The sequence below is a fragment of the Rhineura floridana genome, chromosome 8, assembly GCF_030035675.1.
Source record: "Rhineura floridana isolate rRhiFlo1 chromosome 8, rRhiFlo1.hap2, whole genome shotgun sequence".
NCBI classification, from domain to species: Eukaryota; Metazoa; Chordata; class Lepidosauria; order Squamata; family Rhineuridae; genus Rhineura; species Rhineura floridana.
Window position 1 is genome coordinate 37,671,704 of NC_084487.1, and position 14,255 is coordinate 37,685,958.

The 14,255-nt window shown below is 39.7% G+C and overlaps 1 long non-coding RNA gene across 1 annotated transcript in view; it reads right to left on the reverse strand.

Moving 5' to 3' along the window:
- Positions 1–13,835, reverse strand: part of LOC133390404 (uncharacterized) — a 28,531-nt gene extending 14,696 nt beyond the window's left edge. The window contains exon 1 of the long non-coding RNA XR_009764387.1: positions 13,763–13,835. This is a non-coding gene — a long non-coding RNA (uncharacterized LOC133390404). The remainder of the gene's footprint in view (positions 1–13,762) is intronic.
- Positions 13,836–14,255: the final 420 nt, after the last annotated feature.

Consider the following 14,255-nt stretch of genomic DNA (forward strand, 5'->3'; position numbering starts at 1 on the left):
CAGTGAGGATTGGGGAGGAGTGTTTTTGCCAGGCTATGGCTGGTTCATCAGCTCTGTCTTTCTGGAGCATAGCCTCTGGAGAGAAACAATTCTCTGTAGAAACAGTAGTAACACAGGAAAGAAGCAAAGCAAGAAGAACACCAACAAACATACAAAAAATATAATTCTCCATCTTTGGAGTGTAGATTGTACATGTTGCCACCATTCACTATATGCTCACAGGCTGGTTGTTGTTGTTATGTGCCTTCAAGTCAGTTACAACTTATGGCGACCCTATGAATCAGTGACCTCCAAGACCACCCTGTTCAGATCTTGTAAGTCCAGGTCTGTGGCTTCCTTTATGGAATCAAGTCATCTCTTGTTTGGCATTCCTCTTTTTCTACGCCCTTCTATTTTTTCCCAGCATCATTGTCTTTTCTAGTGAAGCAGGTCTTCTCATGATGTGTCCAAAGTATGATAACCTCAGTTTCATCATTTTAGCTTCTAGTGACAGTTCTGGTTTAACTTGTTCTAACACCCAATTATTTGTCTTTTTCACAATCCATGGTATGCGCAATGCTCTCCTCCAACACCACATTTCAAATGAGTTGATTTTTCTCTTATCCCCTTTCTTCACTGTCCAACTTTCACATCCATACATAGAGATTGCGAATACTGTGGTCTGAATTATCCTGACTTTAGTTGTTCAGTGATACATCTTTGAATTTGAGAACCTTTTCTAGTTCTCTCATAGCTGCCCTCCCCAATCCTAGCCTTCTGATTTCTTGACTATTGTCTCCATTTTGGTTAATGACTGTGCCAAGCTATTGATAATCCTTGACAAGTTCAATGCCCTTGTTGTCAACTTTAAAGTTACATAAATCTTCTGCTGTCATTACTTTAGTCTTCTTGACATTCAGCTGTAGTCCTGCTTTTGTGCTTTCCTCTTTAACTTTCCTCAGCATTCGTTTCAAATCATTGCTGGTTTCTGCTAAGAGTATGGTATCGTCTGCATATCTTAAATTATTGATGTTTCTCCCTCCAATTCTCACACCTCCTTCATCTTGGTCCAATCCATGTTCTGCATATAGATTAAACAAATAGGGTGATAAAATATACCCGTCTCACACCCTTTCCAATGGGGAACCAATCGGTTTCTCCATATACTGTCCTTACAGTAGCCTCTTGTCCAGAGTATAGGTTACACATCAGGACAATCAGGCGCTGTGGCACCCCCATTTCTTTTAAAGCATTCCATAGTTTTTCATGATCTACACAATCAAAGGCTTTGCTGTAATCTATAAAGCACAGGGTGATTTTCTTCTGAAATTCCATTATCCAATGTATGTTTGCGATATGATCTCTGGTGCCTCTTCCCTTTCTAAATCCAGCTTGGATGTCTGGCATTTCTTGCTCCATATATGGCAAGAGCCTTTGTTGTAGAATCTTGAGCATTCCTTTCACAGCCCAACAAAAAAAAATTTTTTTTAGTTGCCAAGGATGTTTGAATGAGTTTAGGGTATTTTGGGGGTGCTAAATCCAAAAATGACATTAGTTTGGCCGAATTGGCTCTAGTTTTTGAGATCATGGATACCCCTCAAATGACTATTGTACCCCAATACGACCTGTAGCTGCTGACATATACTTTTCTTTTTTTTTGAAGATGAATATGAGCTCGTCACGAAGAGGCTGCTTAAACAATCCTAATGCATTCTGCTACATTTGTGGCAAATACACTGCAAAAACAAATAAAAAACATCACTGACTTTGTAAAACAAGCATATCTTGCTTATTTTGGAGTGAAGCTTGGAGATTGAGATAAGTCTTGGGCTCCCCATAAGGTTTGCAAAACCTGTGTAGAGTGCCTACGACAGTGGGAAAATGGAGAAAGGAAACATTTAAACTTTGGTGTGCCTATGGTGTGGAGAGAGCCGCAAAACCATCACGATGATTGTTATTTTTGTGTTGTGAATGTGAAAGGCTTCAATCGCTACAAAAAACATAAGTGGGAGTATCCTGATTTGGACTCAGCAAGGCGACCTGTGCCACACAGCGAAGACGTTCCCATACCAGTGTTTACCTCACTGCCTGACCTTCCATTGTCAGATGTTGAAGAAATGCTGGACGTGGAGTGTAGCACAGGTGGTAGCCCTGGAAGTGAATGTGAAGAAAGCTTTTCAACACCTGAGCAGTTCTCCCAAAAAGAACTCAATGATTTGATATGAGACCTCAGTCTGTCAAAGCAAGCATCTGAACTTTTAGCATCCAGGCTAATGGAAAAGAACTGTCTACAGCCGGAAGCTAACATAACAGCTTATCGGACAAGAGAGGAGGGACTTCTTCCATACTTCAGCCAAGATGAAGAACTTGTATACTGCAATAACATTCCTGGACTTCTCTAAATGGGACTACCGGAATATCGACCAGAAGATTGGCGGCTTTTTATAGACAGCTCCACCAGAAGCTTGAAATGTGTTTTATTGCACAATGGTAACCGCTATGCATCTCTTCCAATTGCTCACTCAACAAAACTTAAAGAAGAATATGAAAATATCAAAATGGTCTTGAGCTCTGCTATCATGAGCACCAGTGGTCTATTTGTGTTGATCTAAAGATGGGGAACTTCTTGCTTGGGCAGCAAAGTGGATACACAGAATACCCTTGTTTCATCTGCTTGTGGGATAGTAGGGCAAAGCGAGATCATTGGAAAAAAGTGACATGGCCTTCATTAACAAGCCATTGGTTGACAGAGAAAAAATCATTCTCCCACCACTCCATATCAAGCTTGGACTGATGAAGCAATTTGTTAAGGCCTTGGACAAAGATGGTGATTGCTTCAAATACATTTGTAGATAGTTCCTTGGACTGACTATGGAAAAACTAAAAGCAGGAATCTTTGATGGTCCTAAAATTCGTAAACACATCAATGATTTGAATTTCACTAAATTTATGAATGATGTTGAAGCTTCTGCCTGGTGCAGTTATGTCTCAGTTGTCAAGAACTTCTTGGGTAACCACAAAGCAGACAATTATGAAGAATTGGTGCAAAACATGCTCGCTAACTTTAAACATTTGGGTACTAATATGAGCATAAAGGTACACTATCTCCATAGCCACTTAGACAGATTTCCGGATAATCTTGGTGATTTTAGTGAGGAACAAGGGGAGAGGTTCCATCAGGATATAAAGGTGATAGAGGAAAGGTATCAAGGCAGATGGGACAGACACATGATGGCAGACTACTGCTGGAGCCTCCAACATGATTGTCCTGATGCCCCACATGAAAGAAAATCGTACACACAGCGTTTTTCTATGCATTAATTGTGATTATCTGAATCAGCTTACTTTGTTTTAATGTTATTGTACTGAATACAAAGCCATAAGATATTTCATGTGTTTACTTTTGTATGATTTGAGACAGTTTCCATGTCATTTGTGGGTAGGCTATGCCTGACCATTAAATTTTTTGAATTTGTTATGTTTTTCAATGGGGGCATCCATTATCTCAAAAATTAGAGCCAATCTAGCAAAACCAATGCCATATTTGGAATCAGCGACACAAAGTTACCCTAAAATTGATCAAACATCATTGGCAATAAAATTAGTGTTGACCAGTAATTACTGCATTCCCTGGGATCCCCTTTCTTTGGAATTGGGATGTATATGGAACGCTTCCAGTCTGTGGGCCATTGATTAGTTTTCCATATTTCTTGACAAATGTTTGTCAAAATTTGGACAGATTCAGTCTCAGTTGCTTGTAGCAACTCTATAGGTATGCCATCTGTTCCTGGTGATTGGTTTCTTCCAAGTATTTTAAGAGCAGCTTTCACCTCACATTCTAAAATTTCTGGTTCTTCATCATTCGGTTCCTCCATGAATGAATCTGTCGTCCTGGCATCTCTTTTATAGAGTTCTTCAGTGTATTGCTTCCATCTTCCTTTTATTTCGTCTCGGTCAGTCAGTGTGTTCCCCTGTTGATTATTCAATATCCCTACTCTTGGTTTGAATTTCCCTTACATTTCTCTAATATTTTGTTGTTGTCTTCTATTTCTATACAATAACTATTGTAATAGTTCTTTGTCCCTACGTACCAGTCACTGTATTGTTTCTATCTCCTTTCCTTCTCTCTTTAACCATTTTCAGAGTTTCTTCGGTCATCCATTGAGGTCTTTCTCTCTTTTTAACTAGAGGTATTGTCTTTTTGCATTCTTCCCTGATAATGTCTCTGACTTCAGTCCATAGTTCTTCTGGTCTCTGTCAACTAAGTTTAAAGCCTCAAACCTGTTCCTTATTTGATCTTTATATTCTTCTGGGATCTTATTTAAATTGTATTTTGGCATTATGATTGTTTTGTTGTTCTTCCTTAACTTTATTCTGATTTTCGATATGACCAGTTCATGATCTGTACCGCAGTCTGCTCCTGGTCTTTTTTTGCAGATAGTATGGAACTTCTCCATCCTGCTACCAATTAAATAATCAATTTGATTCCTATATTGACCTTTTGGTGATGTTCACGTGTACAGTCGTCTTTTTGGTTGCTCAAAAAATGTGTTTGCAAGAAACAAATTATTGGCTTCACAGAATTCAATAAGTCTTTCTCCTGCTTCATTTCTGTCTCCTAAGCCCCATTTCCCAACAATTCCTACTTCTTCTCTGTCCCCTGCTTTTGCATTCCAGTCCCCCATCATTATCAGCATATCTTGTTTTGGTTTGTGATCAATTTCTTCCTGTACTTCTGCATAAAATCTCTCCAGTTCCTCTTCTTCTGCATTTGCCTTTGGAGCCTAGACTTGGATGATGGTTATGTTAATAGGTTTCCCGTTTAATCTCATTGATATCACTTGCTCAGACCTTGCATTGTAGCTCCTAATTGCTTTTGCTACATCACTTCTCACTATTAAAGCAACCCCGTTTCTTCTTAATTTCTCATTTCCTGCATAAAATATTTTGTAGTTGCCCGATTGAAAATGTCCCATTTCCGTCCATTTTAATTCACTCATGCCAAGTATTGTAATGCTGATACGTTCCATTTCTTGCTTGACAATTTCTAACTTTCCCTGGTTCATGCTTCTCACATTCCATGTTCCTATTGTGTAAGTTGTACATCTCCGGACTCTCCTTTCACATCTGTGCGCATCAGCCTCTGGGCTTCCTTTCGGCTTTGACCCAGCTGCGTCGTTAGTCACAGTGCTACTCGTACTTGTCCTTTGTTCTTCCCCAGTAGCTCGGTGAGTGCCTTCTGACCTGGGGGTCTCATCTTCCAGCACTATCTCGTGTTGCATTTTGGATACTCTGTTAATAGGGCTTTTGTGGTAAGAGGTATTCAGAAGTGGTTTACCATTGCCTTCCTCTGAGTTTGGATGCATCTTAGTCTGGTGTCTCAGCTTTGACCATTCCACCTTGGGTGCCCCTGCTAGGAGTCTAGCCTCTTGGTCTAGACTCTGGACAGCATTGCTCTCAGCTTCTTCAACACTCTCAAACCCCCTCACCATGTTAAGTTGTACGTCCTAGAGGGGGTGCTCAGAGGCACATGCTACCAAATTCTTGCAAGCTACACAGAAAGTGGATTGGACTATGCAAGACCAACCCAAATTGTGTTTGCATTTTGACAAATTTGGAGGGCAGTACAATATCTCAGAGAGGAGGTCAGGCCTTCTGCTCCCCTGGTGTATTCATTATAGCTGCCCAATTTCCCTGCTTTTTAAAGTTTGACAGAAATATCTGTGGGCTATATGTAAGTTCTTAAATGGCAAGGTGTTTTTGTTTTTTTTGCCTATTAGTTAATTTCTCTGCTTTTTAATCTGGAAGGTAAGAAATGGAATCCTGTGCAAGTTTGCTAAGAATGGATTTATCATTTGCATGCCTATTGAGTTCAATGGGATTTACTCCTCTTCAATCATGTTTAGGATAGGTGAAATTGACCACTGAGGAGTAAAGGTGGGAGGGCTGGAGTGGACGGGAAAGAAGGAAGAGGGGAGGGGAGGAGGAGAGGAGAGGAGAGGGAGAGGAGGGGAGTGGGAGGAAGAGAAAGAGAGAGAAAGAGAGGAAGGGGGGAAGGCAGGTCTGATCATTTGCATGCTTTTTGAGTTCAGTGGGATTAACTCCCATGCAATCATGCTTAGGATAGGTGAAACTGACCACGGGGGAGGGGAGAGGAGAGGGAAGGGGAGGAGAGGGAAGGAGGGGCAGGAGGGAATGGATAAAAGGGAAGGGTAAGTTTGATCATTTGCATGCTTTTTGAGTTCAATGGGATTTACTTCTGTACAATCATGCTTAGGATGGGTGAAAGTGAACTGGGAGCAGGGAGGAGAAGGGGGAGAGAAGGGGGAGGGGAGGAGATTGAATGAGTGGGTGGGCACTGGGCAGAGGGAAAGCCCCTTTCCTTTCCAAAAGGAAAACATTGTGAACAATATCATTGTTTTTCAGGGTTTCCCCCACCTTTTTATTCTACAGCAGGCACAAGTAGTCTTCTACCCGAATTCAACCAAAGCTGTCCCTGGCCACATCCACACTTTATTTCCACACTTTATTTCACTTCAGACAGTCATGGCTTCCCCAAAAGAATCCTGGGAACTGTAGGTTGTGAAGGGTGCTGAGAGTTGCTAGGAGATGCCCTATTCCCCTCACAGAACTACAATCGCCAGAAGAGGGGCTGACTGTTAAATCACTCTGACCACTGGAGCTCTGTCAGGGGAATAGGGAGTCTCCTAACAACTCTCAGCACCCTTCACAAAATATATTTCCCAGGATTCTTTGGGGGAAGCCATGACTGTGAAATAAAGGTCTGGCTTGGGTGTGTCCCCGATTAGCCAAGCCAAACAGCTGTGAGTGGCTTTTAGAACACTGACAGTTGGTTCTTACTAAGCATGCCAGGCACTACAATAGACTTCAATGTTAAATTTCTTAAATTAATTAGAAATCAGCCAGGGATTTTTTTTAACTTTTAAACTGCAGAAGATGGTCAGAGTATGGGGCTCATCTCAGTAATAGGATTACAGCTTCTCTGTGAACATGGATGATTTTTAATCAATTTCAACAAATTATGAGACCACTGACAGAAAAAAGTCCAACAGAGGTCTGTTCTCGATTCTCTCTGAGTGTTTTGTGTATCGCCATGAAAATTTAGAGGGTTGTTAAGCAAGTGTTGCTGAGTTCAGGACTATAAGTTTTGTAAGGTTTTGTTTTGAAATGAGCTTATGGGAAGCAGCAGGATGGCATAGGGGGTATTTTCAATTTAACACTGTGAAATGTGAAAAATCCATGCTTGCTATAGTATACAGCCACTCTTGTGGCTGTATAATTAACTCCTCAAAGTGGCTCAACTGTCGTTTCTCTAGCCTTTTTTGCCATCATTCCCTAGTCAGAACATTCATTTTTCTCCAGGGGAAACTGAACCTACCGAGGCTTTGCTGAATTTCCACTGGGTAAAGGGAGAACTAGAGTAATTGATATAGAAGGTGACGAATCTGCCTCACTTACCTAATAACATGCACGCACCATTATTATTATGTGATGCAGTCACATCAGCACAGGTCAATCTGAGCTTTAATGGAGCATCACAAATAGGACAGCCCTGATGAAGTCAACAACTGTGGATGTTGATGTTTTAAAAACAAAAACCTTTTAAAAATTTAAATTAGTATTGTATTCAACACAATCCTTTCTCATCTAAAGAGGGGGGAAATCTAATACTCCTACAATAATGCAAAGAAACCACAATTTTTAAAGCATATTTTTAGGTGGGGCAATGTTTTACTTATATATTGCTAATACAGATATTGTTTATGTAAACCTTCCAGAAGCTGTAATAAGGAGTTTATTTAATCACTACCTAATTATCATTTTGTTTAATTACTGGCCATCAGCTACCTTGCTAAAACTGTAAATATATACAATGGTTTTAAAATACAACATGCCTTTTTTCCACAGTAGCACAAACATTACCATATTAATCCCCCTCTTGCATCTTACTTAGAAAGAGCAAAGTAAACTATACAGAATTCTAAATGAGAATTCCACTGGATTCTCTTAGCACAGAACAGCTAATGAAATTCTGAACTTTAATAAGACAGGCTATAAAGAGACTGTTCCACTGTTCAAACTGTTGAAAACCATACCTTACAAATCTTTGATGAATAACAAGTTACAGTTAAATGTGCGAGTCAGATTCTTCTCAAATGCACCTATTAGAATGGCCAATCAAGCAGGTATGTCAGCATTTCCCTCAAATCTGTTACATTAAAATCATTGCTAAAACTAGATTTGAGATTCTTATGAAAATAAGCTGTTTAGTAGCAGTCAACTAATCAACTTTGGGAAAAGCAACTTCTCAACATTAATTTGATATTTACATTTGTGTATTCCTGCTCTGGGTAGAATTGGTTTTGTATTTCTGTTGAAACTGAGACTCTAATGGACATTCATAGCTGTGAGTAAATTCAGGATGATTTATGTCAAACTCACCCCACAGTAACAAGAAAACCAGTTTTCAAGATCGGAATTTAAGCAGGTTATAAACAGATTTGATGGGGTTACATTAAATCACGGGTCTTTAGCTGCTTGTGAATCCCAATCCCACTATCTGGAATGTAGGGTCCTTCCAGATGACCTGTCTATTGAGCATTTATTCTGTTTGTGGGGAGGTTAGATTATGTTGTGCCAAAGCAAGTATGATCCTACACATTCTAGTGCATTTTCCCATCACTTTCCTTATCTCATAAAAACCCAGTCTTTGAGGAAAGTTGGTTTGTTGCACAAGACCCCCCAATCAACTGTAATTGTGAAACCTGAATTTGCCGCCATGTGATTGAATCCCACCAAAAAATAGCTACAGTCTAGAGTGCTAACTGATCAGCTCTTGTGCTTCTTCATGAGGCTATAGTAGATAATAACCCACACATGACAGGGTGGAGAGACGATAAGGCAACTGGGAATTTTGTCTTTGAATGCCCACCAGATAACTTATGAAAATATACAACTCCAAATAACCAAAATGTGTATTTTTACATTTAGATATCATACCTTTGTCTGCTTATTTTCAGATCCCTCTCAAAATTCAGTATACACTATCAAGGATGTGAGTTCCACTTCATAAGATAGTGTTGTGCCAGTCAAAACAGGTATAGTAGGCAAGTAATCTCTGATATTAGACACAGATTTAGTAGAGAGCCCCAGTACCCTGCACAAACATGAAGAACCATCCACCTCCCATTGAAGTAAATGGCGGGAATTCCCATTAATTTTGCTTAGTTGTACTGCACTCAATGAAAAATACTGTATTCAATTTAACAGCTCACACAAAGATTTTTGAAATCCTGAATGCATAGAAAGAATACAAAATCACTTTTCCCTGGTATTTATTTATTTTAGTTATTTATTTTGCGAGCCAGTGTGGTGTGGTGTAGTGGTTAAGTTGTTGGACTATGACCTGGGAGACCAGGGTTCGAATCCCCACACAGCCATGAAGCTCACTGGGTGACCTTGGGCCAGTCACTACCTCTCAGCCTCAGAGGAAGGCAATGGTAAATTACCTCTGAATAAGTCGGGATCGACTTGAAGGCATTTCCATTTCATTTTTTCATTTTTAGTTATTGGTTTATTTATTTATTTGAGACTCTCCTTAGACTTTAAAAAGGCTGCCTTTCAAAATATTTATATTTTCCCTATCAGTGAACAAATATTAAATAGAAACATCTAAAACCAAACATCAAAATTCACAAATGCTAAAACAAAAAGTGCACTATACCAACTAATCTCAAGCCAATTATCCCATTGTAAAATATAAAAATCTAACTCGCAGCCACTGAAATACCATACTAGAAAAGAACCATTAACATAATTAAAAGTAGACAAAGAAAAATGTCTCTCTCTATTAATTTAAAACCCAGAAGCATGATAGACTATTTTAATTTAAAATATACTAGAAAAGCTTAGCAAATAATATGATATCAACAGTACAAAAGAGCAGCAGCAGGATGTAAAATGGCAAGCTGAGCCCAGGGGTGTCACAGGGTCTTAGACCCTTTACTTTCTTGGGAGCAGGGTCCCAGCAGGGTCCCTTTGTCTCTGGCATCCTACAAGGCAATCCGCATGAAAGGAGAGTGTGTTAGCCACTGAGAAGAGCCTTCTAACATGCTTCCTTGTCCATCCCTGCTGATTGGAGCCAACAGTGTGAAAAGAGGTGAGTCAGCCACTGAGAAGACTCTTCTCAGTAGTTTAACACACACTCTCATTCTGATTGGCTCCTACGGACGTTTGTTATTGTGGGAGAAGGCATTAACAAGAATCTCATTCTCAACCCAGCAGGGAAAAAAAGGATGGGGGTGTGTGACTATGACTATCATGAAGGGAACCTGCACTTCTGAATTTGCCACTACACTACTGGCTGGGCCATACATGGCATAGGAACATAGGAAGCTGCCTTATACTGAGTCAGACCATTGGTCCATCTAGCTCAGTACTGCCTACACTGACTGGCAGTGGATCTCCAGGGTTTCAGGCAGAAGATCTCCCAGCCTTTCTTGGAAATATTGGGGATTAAACCTGGGACCTTCTGCATGCAAGGTATGGCCCCAGGGCCGGATTTAAACTTGTGGCCGTAAGCTATAATATGAGTGAGGCCCTTCCCTCTTCAACAAATAAAAGTTTTAAATGCAAAATAAGGGCTGTACAATTTAACAGAATTTGATAGTCATGTAACATAGGTATTAAAAATGCAAGTTATATGTGTGCACATTCTTTATTTAGGAATTTGTCAAACACATAACACAATTAAACAATATAATATAAGGTTATAATATATAAATTAGATATAATATAATTTATATATACACACGAGCTGTTTTCTGCAATAATCCAAAAGGCTGCATGTGTACAATGTTCTATAGAATTGTTTACTGTTTACTGTTGTCAGCAAGTGAGCTGCAACAATGATACTCAATACCTACCAAAAATTATAGTCATTTTGTATTATGTTTATGGTTTCCCGGTAACAATGTTCTTTCTTTCTTTCTTTCTAATGGGAGGCCCCTCATAAAGTGAGGCCCTAAACTGTAGCTTGTTTAGCTTGTACGTAAATCCTTAATCTGGCCCTGTATGGCCCTTACTTGTGGTGTTCATGCTTGTGCACTTATAGGCATGTGACCGTCCTCTAGATGTATCCAATCCCATTCACAGATAAAAGCAACCTTATAATGCTTATCTGAGAGTCAGTCCCACTGAACTTAATCAGGCTTCTCAATAAACATGCATAGGATTGTGCTGTTAACTTCTATACTGGAGTGCTGTTAAATTCTAGACCTGGAGTCCCCACAGCACTTGCCAAAGCCCCCTGACCCTCCCCATTTTTTTTCTTTTTTAAAAAGTAGTGTTCTTTCCATGCATATTTTGGAGGTGTTTCTGCTTTTTTCTCTTATTTTATTTGGTTTTGGGGGGAGTGTAGCTGTCTCGCTTATTTTAAGTTTTTCTTCTGTGTTTATTATTATTTTAAAATTTCTATCCAGTCCTTCCTCCCAAAGGAGCACCTGGGGGCAAACAACAGAGCAGCAAAACAAAACAATTAAAAAATAAAAATGAACATTAAGAACATCTAAAACCATTTTAAAACAATTGCGTATCAAAATAGCTAATAATTTCAAGGTTGCCAGGAACATTCTATTTCAGCCATCAAATGCCTGGGTGAATAGGAATGTTTTTTTAAAATTCTTCCCGAATGTCAATAATGAGGCAGTCACATGCACCTCACCAGGGACAGCCTTCCACAAACAGGGAGCTACCATCAAGAAGGCACTATTACGGGTCAGCACCAACCGGTGGCACCACCACTAGGGTCTTACCCACCAATTGTAGGGCCCAAGATTGTTGATATTGGGAAAGGCACTCGGTTAGGTAGTTGGGTTCCAAGCCATTTAATGTTTTGTGACGTCCATGACAGTTTCTTAGATCTCCAAATCCGCTCCTGGGCCTAAAAAAGGTTGGGGACCCTTGTTCTAGAAAGACTGGGGGCAGTGCTGAAAATGGAGTAATAGCAACACTAGCAACTCACACTAACAACATTTTAACAAGGCATTCCTAAAAGGCAAAACCAGGGCTAACAGAAATGTTGACTGGTGGTCCTGGTAAATAGGGACATTTGGAGCGAATGCTTTCGTTCCAGATTTCTAGACATCTTTAAGGGCAATTAGTACTTTCTTTTACAAAACACAAATGCTGTTCTTTTATTTATTAGTACCCAACCATCTTTAACTCTCAACCGGAGAAGAATGGTTTGCTCATTCCAAGTTGTTCTATGCACACATTACAAAATGGAATTGGTATGAACAGAGCCAAACAAACCCACATCTTCCTGGGCCTACATTGCACTGTTGTATATTTTGTACCAATTACCATATTAACAAACCTGGTTGTTGCTTTATTTTTTTTCTTCGGAGAACTAATACCTGACATGAGCTTTTCTCAAGCTCTGAACTTTTCTGTACTTTTTTATTATTATGGCCAAGTGACCCATATTTAAAAAGCATTTACAATAAAATTAAAGCTCTTGCTTTTGTTCTCCAGGCTTTCCCAATGAAAAGCTAAAATGTTTTAAAATCGTCACTTTTTGATGGAGGTAATGGCTGTAATATATTTAGTCTCTTTCTCCTTGTTGTGCTTAGAATGACTATGCTAATAAAGGGCACAGCTGTAGATTCTTTATAGCCTGCTTTCAGGGGCAGGGGGGTAATGAAGGGGGGAAGAAACCCCAAGCCCAGATTGACTGTGTGTGTCAACAAATGCAGCTGGGAAAGAAAAAAGAAGCCCCTTGAAGGCCTCTGCAACTTAAAGTCCAAGATAAATGATGTTCCCATTTAAAAAAAGAAAAGGAAAATGGAAGTTGGAATTCAATAAAAGGGAGGCTGCAAGAAAGAGAATTGCCTAAAACGAAAGGCTTTCTCCCCTTCCAGACAGCTGATAAGAGAAATGAGCAAAACTGAACACAGAAAGGAGGGGAGAAGCTAAAACAAAAATAAAGGAAAGAAAGATCTATCTTGCAAAATATATTGCACTACCAAATTATCCGGAGTGCATTATCCCTGGAGGCTAGTGAAAATACAATTTAAATGAAGTTGCAATGGCCAGCTTTTATAGCCTTTCTCTTGGTGGGGGGAGAACAGGCTTTGGGGGTTTTTTTGTACCGAAGTCAACAAAAACCAATATTTCTGTGCACTAGAAAATATGGTTTCTTGGAATTTTAAAGGTATGGTTTCCTGGGATGTTAAAGATCAGTTCAACCATGTAATGAGGCAGTCCTCCTGAGCATATTGAGTTCCAGTTGAGTTCCCGATTAAAGTCTTGTTGCTTATGTTTTCTTCTTGGAGCATTATTACAGCAAAATAATAATTTTGCAATAATCTAGAGAAATTTTACATGATTTCTCACAGCCAATGGGCTTTTGGAACAAAAGACAGCAAACACATTTCCTTATTCGACTGGGCTTAAGTCAAAACAACATTGTGAACTGTTTTACTGGATTAAGAGAAGAATAATTCATCTTGACTTTGTAAAGGTTTTTGAAATAAATTTATGTGCTGCTCATGTAAAGAAATAAGATAATTGTGTATTAGAAGGCAACACCATAATATGGAAAGCTTCATCCAAAGAACACTGATTCACTGTTGAGTGTTACATTGCAGGAAAATATCAACTAGTGTTCCACAGGGCTCTCTACATGATGGACCCAATGCTGTTAGTGTATTTATTAATTAAAGTGGCCAAGCTCATACACTCAGGATAGAAACACACTCACTGTTCTGCCAGTTCTAGTGCGTCTCCAGCTCTCTCTTCTGACAACAGGGGCACAATGCTACTCAGCTCCATCCCTTTCTACTGTAAAACCTGGTGGGAGCAGCTTGAGTGGGTTTTTTAAAAAATCAGCTTCAAAGAGATTTTGCAGGTGATTGGCAGATCAACCTGTCCCCTCTCCAGGTGTGGCTAATGGAAACACGTTGCTCTGGCAACTAGTGTGTTCACAGCCTTACTTGAGCCAGTAAATCTTTGCTATGTGGAGAAGAAGGTATACATCATTATTTTACACCACAAAGATAACACTATGGGTGACATAGCCATTCCAAGCAGACAACCAATTTCCACAACTCCAAGTCCTCAAAAAGGGGGTTTTACTCGGATGTTTATAGAACTGGCCATCTGCTTGCACTGCCCGCATCACACGCATAATCATCTGCATGCTATTAGAGGGCAAAGAGCATGACTGCTAGGCTGGGTAAATTCCAGACAACCTG